General features: G+C 44.5%; 1 pseudogene across 1 annotated transcript in view; it reads right to left on the bottom strand.

The window, feature by feature from the left end:
• LOC148775255 (uncharacterized) overlaps positions 1–107 on the bottom strand; it is a 45707-nt pseudogene extending 45600 nt beyond the window's left edge. Inside the window, exon 1 of the transcript XR_016039296.1 lies at positions 40–107. The product of XR_016039296.1 is annotated as an uncharacterized LOC148775255 (transcript). The remainder of the gene's footprint in view (positions 1–39) is intronic.
• Positions 108–13874: the final 13767 nt, after the last annotated feature.

The following is a 13874-nucleotide window of genomic DNA, read 5'->3' as shown; positions in this document are numbered from 1 at the left end:
CCCCCAGTGCACGTTCCGGGGCCTCACGTGCTCACTCACACGCACGCACGCACGCACGCTCGGAACGCGCGCGCCCAGATCGTTGGGAGAGGTAGTTGGGAGGTCATTGGGGCCGCCTCATAGCTTCCCTGAGTTCGACCAATCCGGTGAAGAGAAGCCGTGGGCGGGGCGGGTTCGGCTGCCGGAGCGGCGTGAAAAATTTCCCAAGGCAGAGCGAAAACTCTTCCAGAGCGACTGAGCATGCCCGGTGGTGAAAGGGGCGCTTAGCCTGGGGTTTAGGTGGGAGGAGGGGAGGCGGTCCGATAGTCCAGGCACCCAGGGAACCAGTATAGGGCTGCTCAACTGATCCCGAGCTGGGACTGCGCAGTGAGAGACTCAAGCAACCCTGGATTGCCATCTGGCCCCCGCCGCTGTTGCTGTGTGACCTTGGGCGTGTTACTTACACACTCTGAACTGAATATCTTGAGTCAAATGAGGTTACTGAAATCTACCTTAATGGTTGTGAGGATTAAAAGAGAGCGTGGAAAACGCCTCATCTTTCATATCGTAGACCCTAAATAGTATGGAACCCACAACCATGAATGAGGACAGAGGACTCGGAGATGAAGAGATTAAGTGACCTGTTCATTGTCAGGTAGTGGCAGAGACCCAGGCTTCAAGTTCAATACTCTTGCTTACATGGCTTTCCCTCAAGGAAGCGGGGTGGGGTCGGGGGAAGGTGGACCACTAAGAAAAGCATGTGAAGAACTTCCTTTGCTCTCTGTGAATCTCTTTTTAATCCACACCAATGCCCTTCTCATCTCCCCCCCACCCCCAAAATTTAGAACTTTAGAAAAAAGGGCTGGACAGCCTTGGTGTAGGTTTTGGAGGGCAGCTCTTTGGCTATGAATTTGCCCGAATAAGCACCAGAATGGCGCTTTCCTCAGTTTCCCTGGGGAGCCGCAGTTTTTCCTAAAGTTTTGGTTAAAGTGTAAACACAGTAGCAAGGTCCTCCACAATTTCTGGCTCCCCGACGAAAGATTAACTCAGTTAACCAACAGTTACCCTGCATCTACTGAGTAGGCGAGAATGCCTTTCCAGCCCACAAAAGACCTGTGACCTCAGGTCTGTGCGGGTCCCTTGTGATTCAGACACACTGGTGACCTCATCCTTCCGTGTGCTTCTAGTCCTTTCTCTGACTTCGCTCTTAATCACTAACTGCCTCGTGGTATTTCTTGAATGCTATAGTACTATTTAACTCTAGATTTGCTGTTAAGTGTTTAAAAGTATTTGTCTCCCTCCCTGTCTTAGAGGTCCCCCCAAAATACCTAAGTCTGATCTGGGTAAAGGACATCATCAGCTTCTCAAACATGCTCTTATACTCCCTACTTTCCCGAACTCAATTCACTGGAGCCTTTCAAATTTCAACTAAAATGTACTTCTGTCCAAAAAGTTTTGATGGATCTACTTAGAATGAAATAGTGCCTTTTTCTGAGCACTTGGTGAGTTCCTTGCTTGGGACATTGTTCCTGGTAGACATTGTGTTCTGTGATTTGTGTCCATCACCTGGAGAAAACTTCTCTGGACATCCACATGTGAGTTGGCTCTTCCTATTCCTTGCTCTCATAGCATCTTATGTTGTAATAAATCACGCCTTACCCATTCCTTTAAGGTTTGATTTGTTCACCTTCTCCATCAAATGTAAAACTCTAATGGCAAGAAAGGTTTTTAGTTCCATTTAGCATTTCCAGCATTAACCTCAGAACCATAACTACAGAATGACTAGCTATTGAATGGCTGAATGACTCCTTGCCTACTTCATAAAGTTCTTAGGGGCAGCCTTTACTTTGTGTTTATATCTCAGAACCAAATATTTTCTGCTGCTGCTGCTGCTAAGTCACTTCAGTCGTGTCCGACTCTGTGTGACCCCATAGACGGCAGCCCACCAGGCTCCCCCGTCCCTGGGATTCTCCAGGCAAGAACACTGGAGTGGGCCGCCATTTCCTTCTCCAATGTGTGAAAGTGAAAAGTGAAAGTGAAGTCGCTCAGTCATGTCTGACTTGTAGCGACCCCACGGACTGCAGCCTACCAGGCTCCTCCATCCATGGGATTTTCTAGGCAAGAGTACTGGAGTGGCTTGCCTTTGCCTTCTCCAAAATATTTTCTAGGAAGTTATAAATCTTTGACTACTCTAAAATGCCCCAGTAATTACATGGTCACACTCATGCAATGAAGGAAGGCTTTGGCGGTAGCCGAAGACACTGAACAGAGCAAGGAGTAGGAAGTTCACAGACTTCCCTAGTGGTCCAGTGGTTAAGAATCTGCCTGCCAGTGTGGAGGACACGGGTATGATCCCTGGTATGGGAGGGTTTCACATGCTGCAGGGCTACTAGGCCCATGCGCCACAACTGCTAAGCCCACGAGCCACAGCTACTGAAGCCTGCACCCTCTAGAGCTTGTGCTATGAAACAAGAGAAGCCACCACAAGAAGAAGCCTGAGCATCAGAACTAGAGAGTAGCCCTTGCTCATCGCAACTAAAGAAAGCCTGCACACAGCTAAAATAACTAAAAAAAAAGACTTCCAAAGAAGTAGGAAATCGAGAAAAGAAGAGGTTGTGATTTCTTACTAACTGCTGCTGCAGACCTAGAAAGATTTTCAAATGTTGTTAAGGATAACAGGCAGATTCCTCCAAGTGATACTGCTCCCATAAAGGAGAAAAGTTATGCAAAGAGGAGTCTTAAAAAAGAGATCAAGCAGTGTTTGCCTACTCTGTACTGGTAGCATTTGTTCCTTTGCCTAATTAAAGCCAGGTGATGGTGCTGTGTGTAGTCCTGGTCTCCCTTTGCTGTATTGTTTAACTCCCTGTATGTGTGTGTGAGTGGATCCCTACCAAGCCTAGTCCTCTTATTCCTCATGTGAATGGTACCGCCAGAGTTAGTCGCTCAGTCATGTCCGACTCTTTGCGACTCCATGGACTGTAGCCCACCAGGCTCCTCTATCCATGGAATTCTCCAGGCAAGAATACTGGATTGGGTTGCCATTTCATTCTGCAGGGGATCTTCCCGACCCCGGGATCAAACCTGGGTCTCCTGCATTACCGTCTGAGCCTCCAGGGAAGCCCAAACACCCAGTGCATGCCAAATTGCTTCAGTAGTGTCTCTTTGTGACCTTACAGATTGTAAGGAAATCCACTGTCCATGGGGCTTCTCCAGGCAAGAAAATTGGAATGAGTTGCCATGTCCTCTTCCAGGGGATCTTTCCCACCCAGGGCATGAACCCACATCTCTTATGTCTCCTGCATTGGCAGGCGGGTTCTTTACCACTAGCATCACCTGGGAAACATCCAGTAGCACAAGTCATTCTTAGTTTATCCCCACCTCCATCCTGTCAGTCTATGAATTCCATAAAGTCATCCTTTCCAATGACTGGGATAGCCATGAACTGCTCCCCATGCCCTCAGCCTTCACAGGATCCCTCATCTGGACAAAACCCTCCTTAACTGGTGTCTTCACCTCATCTTGACTGGTCCAGCCCAACTTCCACTGTACTCTAAAGTCCAGAGAGACTTTTCTGAAAGGCAGAGAATTGACCATGTCATCAAACAGCTTAAAAATCTTCCATGGCTTCTCTGTTCCTCTTTAGGAAAAATGATCAAACTTCATCCATGTTTTTTTTTTTTTTTTAATGCTTCATCCTCAGCCAGTTTCTTCAGCCAGGTCTCCCACTACTTTTGCAAGAACTCTTTTGCTCCAGGAATGTTGAATACTTGTAGTTTCTCATACATACCTTGTTCTGTGTATACGAAGGTTCACCTACCTAGGATTCTTTGTCCACGCCCTCTCCACCAAGTTAATTACATTTGTGCTTGCTATGTCTGTGAGGACAGCCATGCTTTATCCCTCTGGCATGGCTCTTATTCAGTGTTATGAGTATACCTTATGTGTTCACATGTCTTATCTTCACTAGACTGTGAGCCACTTGAGGGCAGGGATTTTGATATATTTCATTCCTGTATGTAACCAGGGGGACTTCCCTGGTGGTCCAGTAGCTAAGACTCCCAGCTCTCAATGCAGGCGGCCCAGGTTCAACCCCTGGTCAGGACGTTAGACCCCACATGCCATGCAACTAAAGATCCTGCATGCCACAGTGAAGATCAAAGATCCCTTGTGCCACAACCAAGACCCAGTGCAGCCGAATAAATAAATAACCACATTTAAAAACAATGTTGGGTTAGGAAAAAAGACGTTGGGTAAGTACCTCATTGGAAAGTGAGGAGAACGTTCAGTTCCTATCTGGAGGGATCTCTTGCTCCAGGCTTTAGAGGCCGCTGGAGGTGGAGTGGGGCTCCTGCAGAGTTGCAGGCACACTCTTTACTGAGGGACACTCCTCTCTCTCTGGGAGAGTCAGCATCTTTGACGAGAACATCGACTTGTAGGGAAAGGTGGTGAATGAGAAAGAAGTGGGAAGTGAGAGGCCATGACTACCCAGTTAGCCGAGAAGCTCAATCGGTCCTGGTGGTGAACAAGGGGAACCTGCTGTTGCACCTTCATAGCCTGTTCAGACTGATAGACTGAAGTTACTGTGTGGGTGATGCACACTGCATAACCCTAGGGGAAGCTGTTTCCATGGGTGTCTCTATGAATGACTTCCTCTGTACCGTACTCGACATGTAGCTGTCCTGACTGTGATATATACAAGTCACATCTCTGTCTACTTTGGCAATTTAAAGGATCCCAATTATACTTTTGATAATACAAATAGATAAATATTTATTGAATGACCACCAGTTTTCATCTCAAAAACTTAAATGACTTTTATTGTATAGAGTTATTTCTATGGATCTGTACATATTTTGAAGTATTTACTAGACTAATAGCATTCAGTTCAGTTCAGTTCAGTCACTCAGTCATGTCCGACTCTCTGCGACCCCATGAATCACAGCACGCCAGGCCTCCCTGTCCATCACCAACTCCCGGAGTTCACTCAAACTCATGTCCACAGAGTCGGTGATGCCATCCAGCCATCTCATTCTCCGTAGTCCCCTTCTCCTCCCGCCCTCAACCTTTCCCAGCATCAGAGTCTTTTCCAGTGAGTCAACTCGTCACATGAGGTGGCCAAAGTATTGCAGTTTCAGCTTGAGCATCAGTCCTTCCAATGAACACCCAGGATTGATCTCCTTTAGAATGGACTGGCTGGATCTCCTTGCAGTACAAGGGACTCTCAAGAGTCTTCTCCAACACCACAGTTCAAAAGCATCAATTCTTCGGCGATCAGCTTTCTTCACAGTCCAACTCTCACATCCATACATGACCACGGGAAAAACCATAGCCTTCACTAGACGGACCTTGGTTGGCAAACTAATGTCTCTGCTTTTTAATATGCTATCTAGGCTGGTCATAACTTTCCTTCCAAGGAGTAAGCGTCTTTTAATTTCATGGCTGCAATCAGCATCTGCAGTGATTTTGGAGCCCCCAAAAATAAAGTCTGACACTGTCTCCACTGTTTTTCCATCTATTTCCTATGAAGTGATGGGACCAGATGCCATGATCTTAGTTTTCTGAATGTTGAGCTTCAAGCCAACCTTTTCACTCTCCTCTTTCACTTTCATCAAGAGGCTTTTTAGTTCCTCTTCACTTTCTGCCATAAGGGTAGTGTCATCTGCATATCTGAGGTTATTGATATTTCTCCGGGCAATCTTGATTCCAGCTTGTGCTTCTTCCAGCCCAGCGTTCCTCATGATGTACTCTGCATAGAAGTTAAATAAGCCGGGTGACAATATACAACCTTGACGTACTCCTTTTCCTATTGGGAACCAGTCTGTTGTTCCATGTATAGTTCTGACTGTTGCTTCCTGACCTGCATACAGGTTTCTCAAGAGGCAGGTCAGGTGGTCTGGGATTCCCATCTCTTTCTAATAGCATTATCATTCATTTATTAATTCTAAGAAGCAACAATTGAGCAGCCAAGTTCCAGGCAGGATTCAAGAGGCTGGATTCAACAAATGTGTTGAACAGTAACTATAGGTCTTATAAAAAACTATACATAGTAACTGAGTCCTTCAAAAATAAAGAGTTTATAGGGGTTTCCCTGGTGGTCCCTGGTGGTCCAGTGGCTAAGGCTCTGAGCTCCCAATGTGCAGAGTTTGATCCCTGATCAGAGAACTAGATCTCACATTCTGCAACTAGAGATCCCAAGGGCCAAAACTAAGACCTGGCAAAGCTAAATAATTAAATAAATAACTAAATAAAAATGTCTGCATTTTTCAGTTTCTTTATGCCCCTTTACGTATATGAAGATAGTCTCCAAATTCTCCTTATTTCTCTTTAGTAGATAGACACTCATCTACTAAAACCTTGAAATGACATCGAACTCTTGCATTTCAAAGAATCCAATATACTAGGATGCCCCAGTGAATGTAAAGCTTTAACATACTTTTTTCCCTCTCCTAGTTCTATCAAGAGAAGGGCCAGAAAGGTTAGTTGGCTTCTTTAAACGTCTCTTGGGAGTATTGGAGAAGCCACCTTTTGTAGAATAAGTTCATAACTACATTGTCCAGAAAAGAGGGTATAATCAGACTTGGATTCCTGAATCACTGTGGAAGAATGCAGATCTTCAACTACAGACATTTCATTTGGACTGTTAGATGGGCACGAAATAAATGAAAATGTTTGGGGCGTAATTTGTTTTAACAGTGAGCTTTACTCTATGGCTTCATTGGAAAAGTGGACCATGTGGCCATATTTACACCCCAAATTTATTGAGCTGCTCATACAAGTAACATTACATTCTCCAGAACCCAGTTAAGAATGGCTCTGCGTCCATGCTCCCAAGTTTTTGATGGCCTAACTACATGTGACTGTCACGGCTAGAAAAAAATCATTATGTTAAATTCCAGAAGCTGATAATTAGTTTTTAAAAAAGCCACTCAGGAGGAACCAGTAGACACACACACATCCATAGTGTCACATACACAAACACACATATCGTACTATGTAGACTTTCAGGTAACTTTTCCCGTTTTAACTATTGTCATTATCCGCATCAGCACTTTTTTATAGAACTATCTTTTAAAATTATTTATTTGTTTTTGGCTGTGCTGGGTCTTCCTTGCTGAGAAAGGCTCTCCTCTAGTTGCAGAGAGCTGGGGCTCCTCTCCAGTTGGGGTGCGCGGGCTTCTCATGGGAGTGGTTTCTCTTGTTGCAGAGCACGGGCTCTAGGGCGAAGAGGCTTCAGTAGCTTTGGCGCGTGGGCTGAGTGGCTGCGGCTCCTGGGCTTGAGAGCACAGGCTCAGTAACTGTGGTGCACGGACTTAGTTGCTTTGCCGCGTGTGAAATCTTCCCGGACCAGGGCTCAAACCTGTGTCTCCTGCATTGACAGGCGGATTCTCTTGCACTGCGCCTCCAGGGAAGTCCCCTCATCATTATTTAAGTCAAGAGGCTTAAAGAAGTCTGAAATAATAATCTTGACTATTCACAGCAACTCAGGAAGAATGAATGGGGTGACCCCAGAAAGGGAGGGGGTAGCCTTTTTGTGAATTGTCATCTCAGTCTCTCTGCACTGATTGTCTTGTGACCTCAGGTAGCATGCAGCACTGAACCAGGCTTCTATGTGTGAATGGCCCTCCAGCTCCTCCAGGACTACTGTGGAGGTAGCTGGAGGCAGGGTTTGCTTCTGGGATTTTGTGTGTGCGTCGATGAAAGACTGCAGCAGGGCTGAGTGAACTGTTCATTTTCCCAGGGATGGGGCTCAGGGTTTTCCCCCGATATCCCCCACCCATTCCCTGCTCCCACCCAGGCCACAATTTTGTCCTGGGGCAGGCTGCTCAGTCTTTCTGTTGGGCTGGCAATTTGAGGGAAGCTAGCAAATTTGGCCACAGGACTGGAAAAGGTCAGTCTTCATTCCAATCCCAAAGAAAGGCAATGCCAAAGAATGCTCAAACTACCACACAGTTGCACTCATCTCACACGCTAGTAAAGTCATGCTCAAAATTCTCCAAGCCAGGCTTCAGCAATATGTGAACCATGAACTCCCAGATGTTCAAGCAGGTTTTAGAAAAGGCAGAAGCACCAGAGATCAAATCACCAACATCCGTTGGATCATGGAGAAAGCAAGAGAGTTCCAGAAAAACATCTATTTCTGCTTCATTGACTATGCCAAAGCCTTTGACTGTGTGGATCACAATAACCTGTGGAAAATTCTTCAAAAGATGGGAATACCAGACCACCTGACCTGTCTCTTGAGAAACCTGTATGCAAGTCAGGAAGCAACAGTCAGAACTGTACATGGAACAACAGACTGGTTCCAAACAGGAAAAGGAATACGTCAAGGTTGTATATTGTCACCCTGCTTATTTAACTTCTATGCAGAGTACATCATGAGGAACGCTGGGCTGGAAGAAGCACAAGCTGGAATCAAGATTGCTGGGAGAAATATCAATACCCTCAGATATGCAGATAACATCACCCTTATGGCAGAAAGTGAAGAGGAACTCAAAGGCCTCTTGATGAAAGTGAAAGAGGAGAGTGAAAAGGTTGGCTTGAAGCTCAACATTCAGAAAACTAAGATCATGGCATCTGGTCCCATCACTTCATGGGAAATAGATGGAAAAACAGTGGAAACAGTGTCAGACTTTATTTTTTTGGGCTCCAAAATCACTGCAGATGCTGATTGCAGCCATGAAATTAAAAGACGCTTACTCCTTGGAAGGAAAGTTATGACCAACCTTGATAGTATATTAAAAAGCAGAGACATTACTTTGCCAACCAAGGTCCGTCTAGTGAAGGCTATGGTTTTTCCCGTGGTCATGTATGGATGTGAGAGTTGGACTGTGAAGAAGGCTGATCGCCAAAGAATTGATGCTTTTGAACTGTGGTGTTGGAGAAGACTCTTGAGAGTCCCTTGTACTGCAAGGAGATCCAGCCAGTCCATTCTAAAGGAGATCAATCCTGGGTGTTCATTGGAAGGACTGATGCTCAAGCTGAAACTGCAATACTTTGGCCACCTCATGTGACGAGTTGACTCACTGGAAAAGACTCTGATGCTGGGAAAGGTTGGAGGCAGGAGGAGAAGGGGACGACGGAGAATGAGATGGCTGGATGGCATCACCGACTCTGTGGACATGAATTTGAGTGAACTCCGGGAGTTGGTGATGGACAGGGAGGCCTGGCGTGCTGTGATTCGTGGGGTCGCGGAGAGTCGGACACGACTGAGTGACTGAACTGAACTGAACTGAGGGGCCAACAGCCATAATGGACTAAAAACTAGGAAGGTGAGTGTTGTTAAATTACAATAACATCCACACTTCCAAGGAAGCTGCAAAAGTCATTCCCGTCAGATGTACTAAAAATCAACAGCCAAATTACTCTTGCCAAATGCTCTGAGCTAGTGAATAAAGCCCTGTGCTATTTAAATTGTAGCTCCAACCCTCTAGTACCATGCCTGAATAGTAATCATGAAAATTTCTTATCAGTATCCTCCGTAATGCATGGTAATGATTATTGATTGATTGACTACCACATTCAAGGTTCTCTTGCAAGTGCTTCAGGTGTGCCGGGATACTTGTCTCATAACAACCTTTCAAGGTTATAAGGAGTAGCCAGAAATAAGAGTTGTTATCCCATCTGATAGATGGGGAAAGAGAAATTCAGGGCACATAAGCAACTTTCTCAGTGTCACCCCAGTGGTGATATCAATTTGATTAAAGTATATTCTTTGGGAAAAAAAATAACTCAGGATTTTTCCATGGGACTTCCCTGGTGATACAATGGACAAGAATCTGCCTGCCAGTGCAGGGGCACAGATTTGATCCCTTATCTCCAAAGATCCCTCATGCGGTGGGCAGTTAAGCCTGGACTCCACAACAACTGAGCCCATGCTCTAGAGCCCATGAACCACAACTACTGAAACCCATGCACCCAGAACCTACGTTCCACAACAAGAGGAGCCACCACAGTGAGGAGTCTCTGCACCTCAATGCAAAGTAGTCACTGCTCACTGCAACCAGAGAAAGTCTGTGCAGCAATGAAGATCCAGCATGACCAAAATCAAATAAATAATAAGAACAATAAAACACAGAAAACTTCTGTTTGTAAAAGTTAATTACAAGCTCAGGGACATTTTAAGCAAAGTTTTTACTGGAAAAAAAGTTATGATAGTAAAGATTAAAAATCAAAAGGTAGCTTCATTAAGCAACTCCTATCATGAGTAATTTGGAATTAAAGGGTTTTCGAATGATCTCTACCTTAGTTTCCTTAGAGAAGAGCCAAGTTCTTAATAAGCATGTCTGCAAAAGAGGAGGAACCTTGGGCTGAATCTTATTTATAGAGGCAAAGGGTTATTTTTATTTCAACCTCACAGTCTTACTCTCCTCTTGAATTTGCCAGTTAACGCAGGAATAGCAAATGACGTGGAGATGAAGTCTGAGTTGTCTAGGTCCTACTTGCCCTACTGGAAATCCTTAGTTTAGGCTTAAGGCAGGTTTATGCAGGTATATGCTGCCATATAATAGCTCTGGTCCACAGCAGGATTTCATAGTCAAGCTGTGGAACAAGTATAGGTAATTTACGTTTAGTATAGTAGTCCTTAGGGCTTCCCAGGTGGCTCAGTGGCAAAGAATCTGCCTGTGAATGCAGGAGACTCTGGAGACAAAGGTTTAATCCCTGGGCTGGGAAGAGCCCCTGGAGGAAGAAATGACAACCCACTACGTATTCTTGCTGGGAAAATCCCATGGACAGAGGGGCCTGGTGGGCTATAGTCAGTCCATGGGGTTTCAAAAAGTCAGACACGACTGAACGACGAAGCTCACACACTTAATAGTCCTTCAGGATCCCAGGGGACTAGGTCTTCCACGGACACCAAAATCCACGAATACTCGAGTCCCATATATGAAATGGCATATAATTTGCATTTCACCTACACACATACTTTAAATCATCTCTGCTGCTGCTGCTGCTGCTGCTGCTGCTAAGTCGCTTCAGTCGTGTCCGACTCTGTGCGAGCCCACAGACGGAAGTCCACCAGGCTCCCCCGTCCCTGGGATTCTCCAGGCAAAAACAGTGGAGTGGGTTGCCATTTCCTTCTCCAAAATCATCTCTAGATTGCTTATAATATCTAATACCATGTAAATGCTATGTAAATAGTTGCAAATACAATGTAAATGTTATGTAAATAGTGCAGTGCACAGCAGATTCAACTTTAGCCTTTTGGAGCTTTCTGAAATGTTTTTCTTTTTTTTTCCAAAATATTTTCAACATATGGTTGGTTTAATCCCCAATTCAGAATCTGTGGCTAAGGAGGCCTGGAGGTCAATGGTAATTGATTTAATTAAAACGGGGAAAGTTCACAGCCGTGCTACAGCCTGCTCGTACTTGTTCACAAAGCTGACTGCACACAACGCTTCCTAATTCTGCAGTTAGTGACATCTCATTGGTATTTTGAAATCAGCCATTGCAGGAGTATTTACCTTATGTAAATTGACAAATGCTATAAATCAGAACTTTTATTCCCCAAGAGGTAGTTGTTAAACATTCACCAGAACACTACTGGGTAGATTGTATCATTTGCTCAAAAATATCTGCTGTCAATTTAGAGAATGAACTTATGGTTACCTGTATAAACTGCTGTATTTAAAATGGATAACCAACAAGGACCTACTGTATAGCACAGAGAAGCCTGCTCAGTGTTATATGGTGGCCTGGATGGGGAAGGAGTTCTGGGGAGAATGGATACATGTATGACTGAGCCCCTTTGCCTTTCACTTGAAACTGTCACAACATTGTTAATCTGTCCTCAATCTTTTCCAGCATTAGGATCTTTTCCAGTGTGTTGGCTCTTCACATCAGGCGGCCAAAGAATTGGAGCATTAGCTTCAGCATTAGTCCTTCCAATGAATATTCAGGGTTGATTTCCTTGAGGATTGACTGGTTTGGTTAAGTGACAAAGGTTGATTAAAATTCAGTCTTGTACCAAGGACCAATAGAAGGCATGGTCCCTCTATGAAAACCTCTCAATGGATGAAGGTGCCACCCATTAAATTTTTTCAACTGGACAAAATGACTCCAGGAAAAGAGATTATAAGTGTGTTTCTGCCACCAAAGAAAAATAAACTCAAAATACTTGCAATTAAGTCTAGAGAGAATCATAACTAGAAAAGAACTGGGTATGTGGCCATTGGCACATAACGTTTCATTTGGGATTTTATCATTTGGTAGTAAAAGTATTCTCTATAATAAACTGCATTATAGGGTTATTGGCAGGATAAACAGATTGTACACATAAAGCATTTAGCAAAATGGAGTAGTTCTTTGGAAAAATGGGCCAGAGAGCAGATAAGAAATAGCCAAGAAATCTCAGTTAAAAGATTCAATGCTGGGATTTCCCTGGCAGTCCAGTGGTTAAGACTCTGCCTTCCAATGCAAAAGAGCGTGGGTTCAGTCCCTGGTCAGGGTACTAAGGCCCCACATGCTGCAGTGTGTAGTCAAAAATGAAAAAGAAAAAAGAGATTCAATTCTAATAATTTCACAAATGGAAATGACCCTGTACTGGGTCAGTAGAGTAGGATGGAAAGAACTTGGCTTGTAGAATCCTATAGGGTTAAGTTTGAACCTCTGCCACTTGACAAGCTGAATGGCATTGAGCAATTTGCATGCAAACAAATTCTGGGCCTTGGTTGTTTCATCTGCATAATGGGGATAATATGATTTCCCTGTAATGATTAAAAGAAATAATAAAGCTTGAAGCATCATTCTTGGTGTCTAGTACACATTGGGCACCTCTCTGCTCCTAAATCACCTGCTACCAGCATCTAGTTGGTAAGAGGAGTTTATTGATTTCTACCCAAGGTGCTTTCTAATGAATAGAGTATGATTTTCTCAGTACTTGTTCTTTTGCCAGAATTTGAACACAGAAAGAAACTTAATTTGCTTTAGAAGAAAAAAGAATCACAACTAATAGTGACACCCATCTGTCCTGAGTGGTACAAAGCCCTGACTCGGTGGAGACCATCTCTGACCACAAGCAGTGATCTATCCCACTCAACTCGAATTATTCCCACGGATGACCTCTGTTGTCTAAGGATGGTCACTTGCCTGCCTCGGTACAAAAAACTGAGTTAAGGAGTATATATTTCAGTATATTCCATGTTTGGACTGAAGACTTCTCTCCCTTGCTGGCCGTGAAGAAGAAAGCACGAAGTTTCAGGACTGGTGCCTGCCATCTTGGAACTGTGAGGGGTGCCATCCTTAGGCTGAATCCAGATGCTGAGGATGGTAGCACATGGGAATGGAAGCAAAGTGTATCTGTGATGCTGTCTCTGTGCTTGTAATCAGACTGCATCTAGATTCCCATTCAACTTCTGGCTTTACAGTTACAGGAGGTAATGGATTTCCTTGTTTTTATGCCAGGCTATCAGGCAATGGAAACTGATCAATGAGGAGTGTGTAGCAGCACCAAAGGGTAGGGTCCACGCCAGGGGTGCTGAGGGTCACAGACCAGAAGTCTAGTCACCTGGGTTCCTATCTTGCTTCTACCTTGTGTTAGCTGTGTGGCTGTTAGGAAATGACTCAGCCTCTCTGCTTCAGTTTCTGCATCTGAGAAGCAATGATAATAATAGATCTTATCTCAGAGTTCCTGAGAGGATACATTTGCATAACACACAGTGCCTGGTGCACAGTGAGTTTTCATATAATCTGATGCTTTATCATGATCACCTCCAGATGCAAAGACCATCTTAGGATCCACAGAGTGATGCTGAACTGGGGCCCCCATTCTCTTCCTTTCTGCCCTTGACTCTACATCTCTTCATGACGTTGGGTTTTGTTCTCATTCCCTTTCCGGATCGCCTTTCCCTCTTTTGTCCCTTGCACTAGCCGTAATTGGCATTGATTTATATCATTAT

Source organism: Moschus berezovskii, chromosome 16 (genome assembly GCF_049115385.1).
Source record: "Moschus berezovskii isolate FMDL1 chromosome 16, NW_MosBer_1.0, whole genome shotgun sequence".
In the NCBI taxonomy this organism is placed as follows: Eukaryota; Metazoa; Chordata; class Mammalia; order Artiodactyla; family Moschidae; genus Moschus; species Moschus berezovskii.
This window is presented reverse-complemented; position numbering and strand designations above follow the sequence as displayed.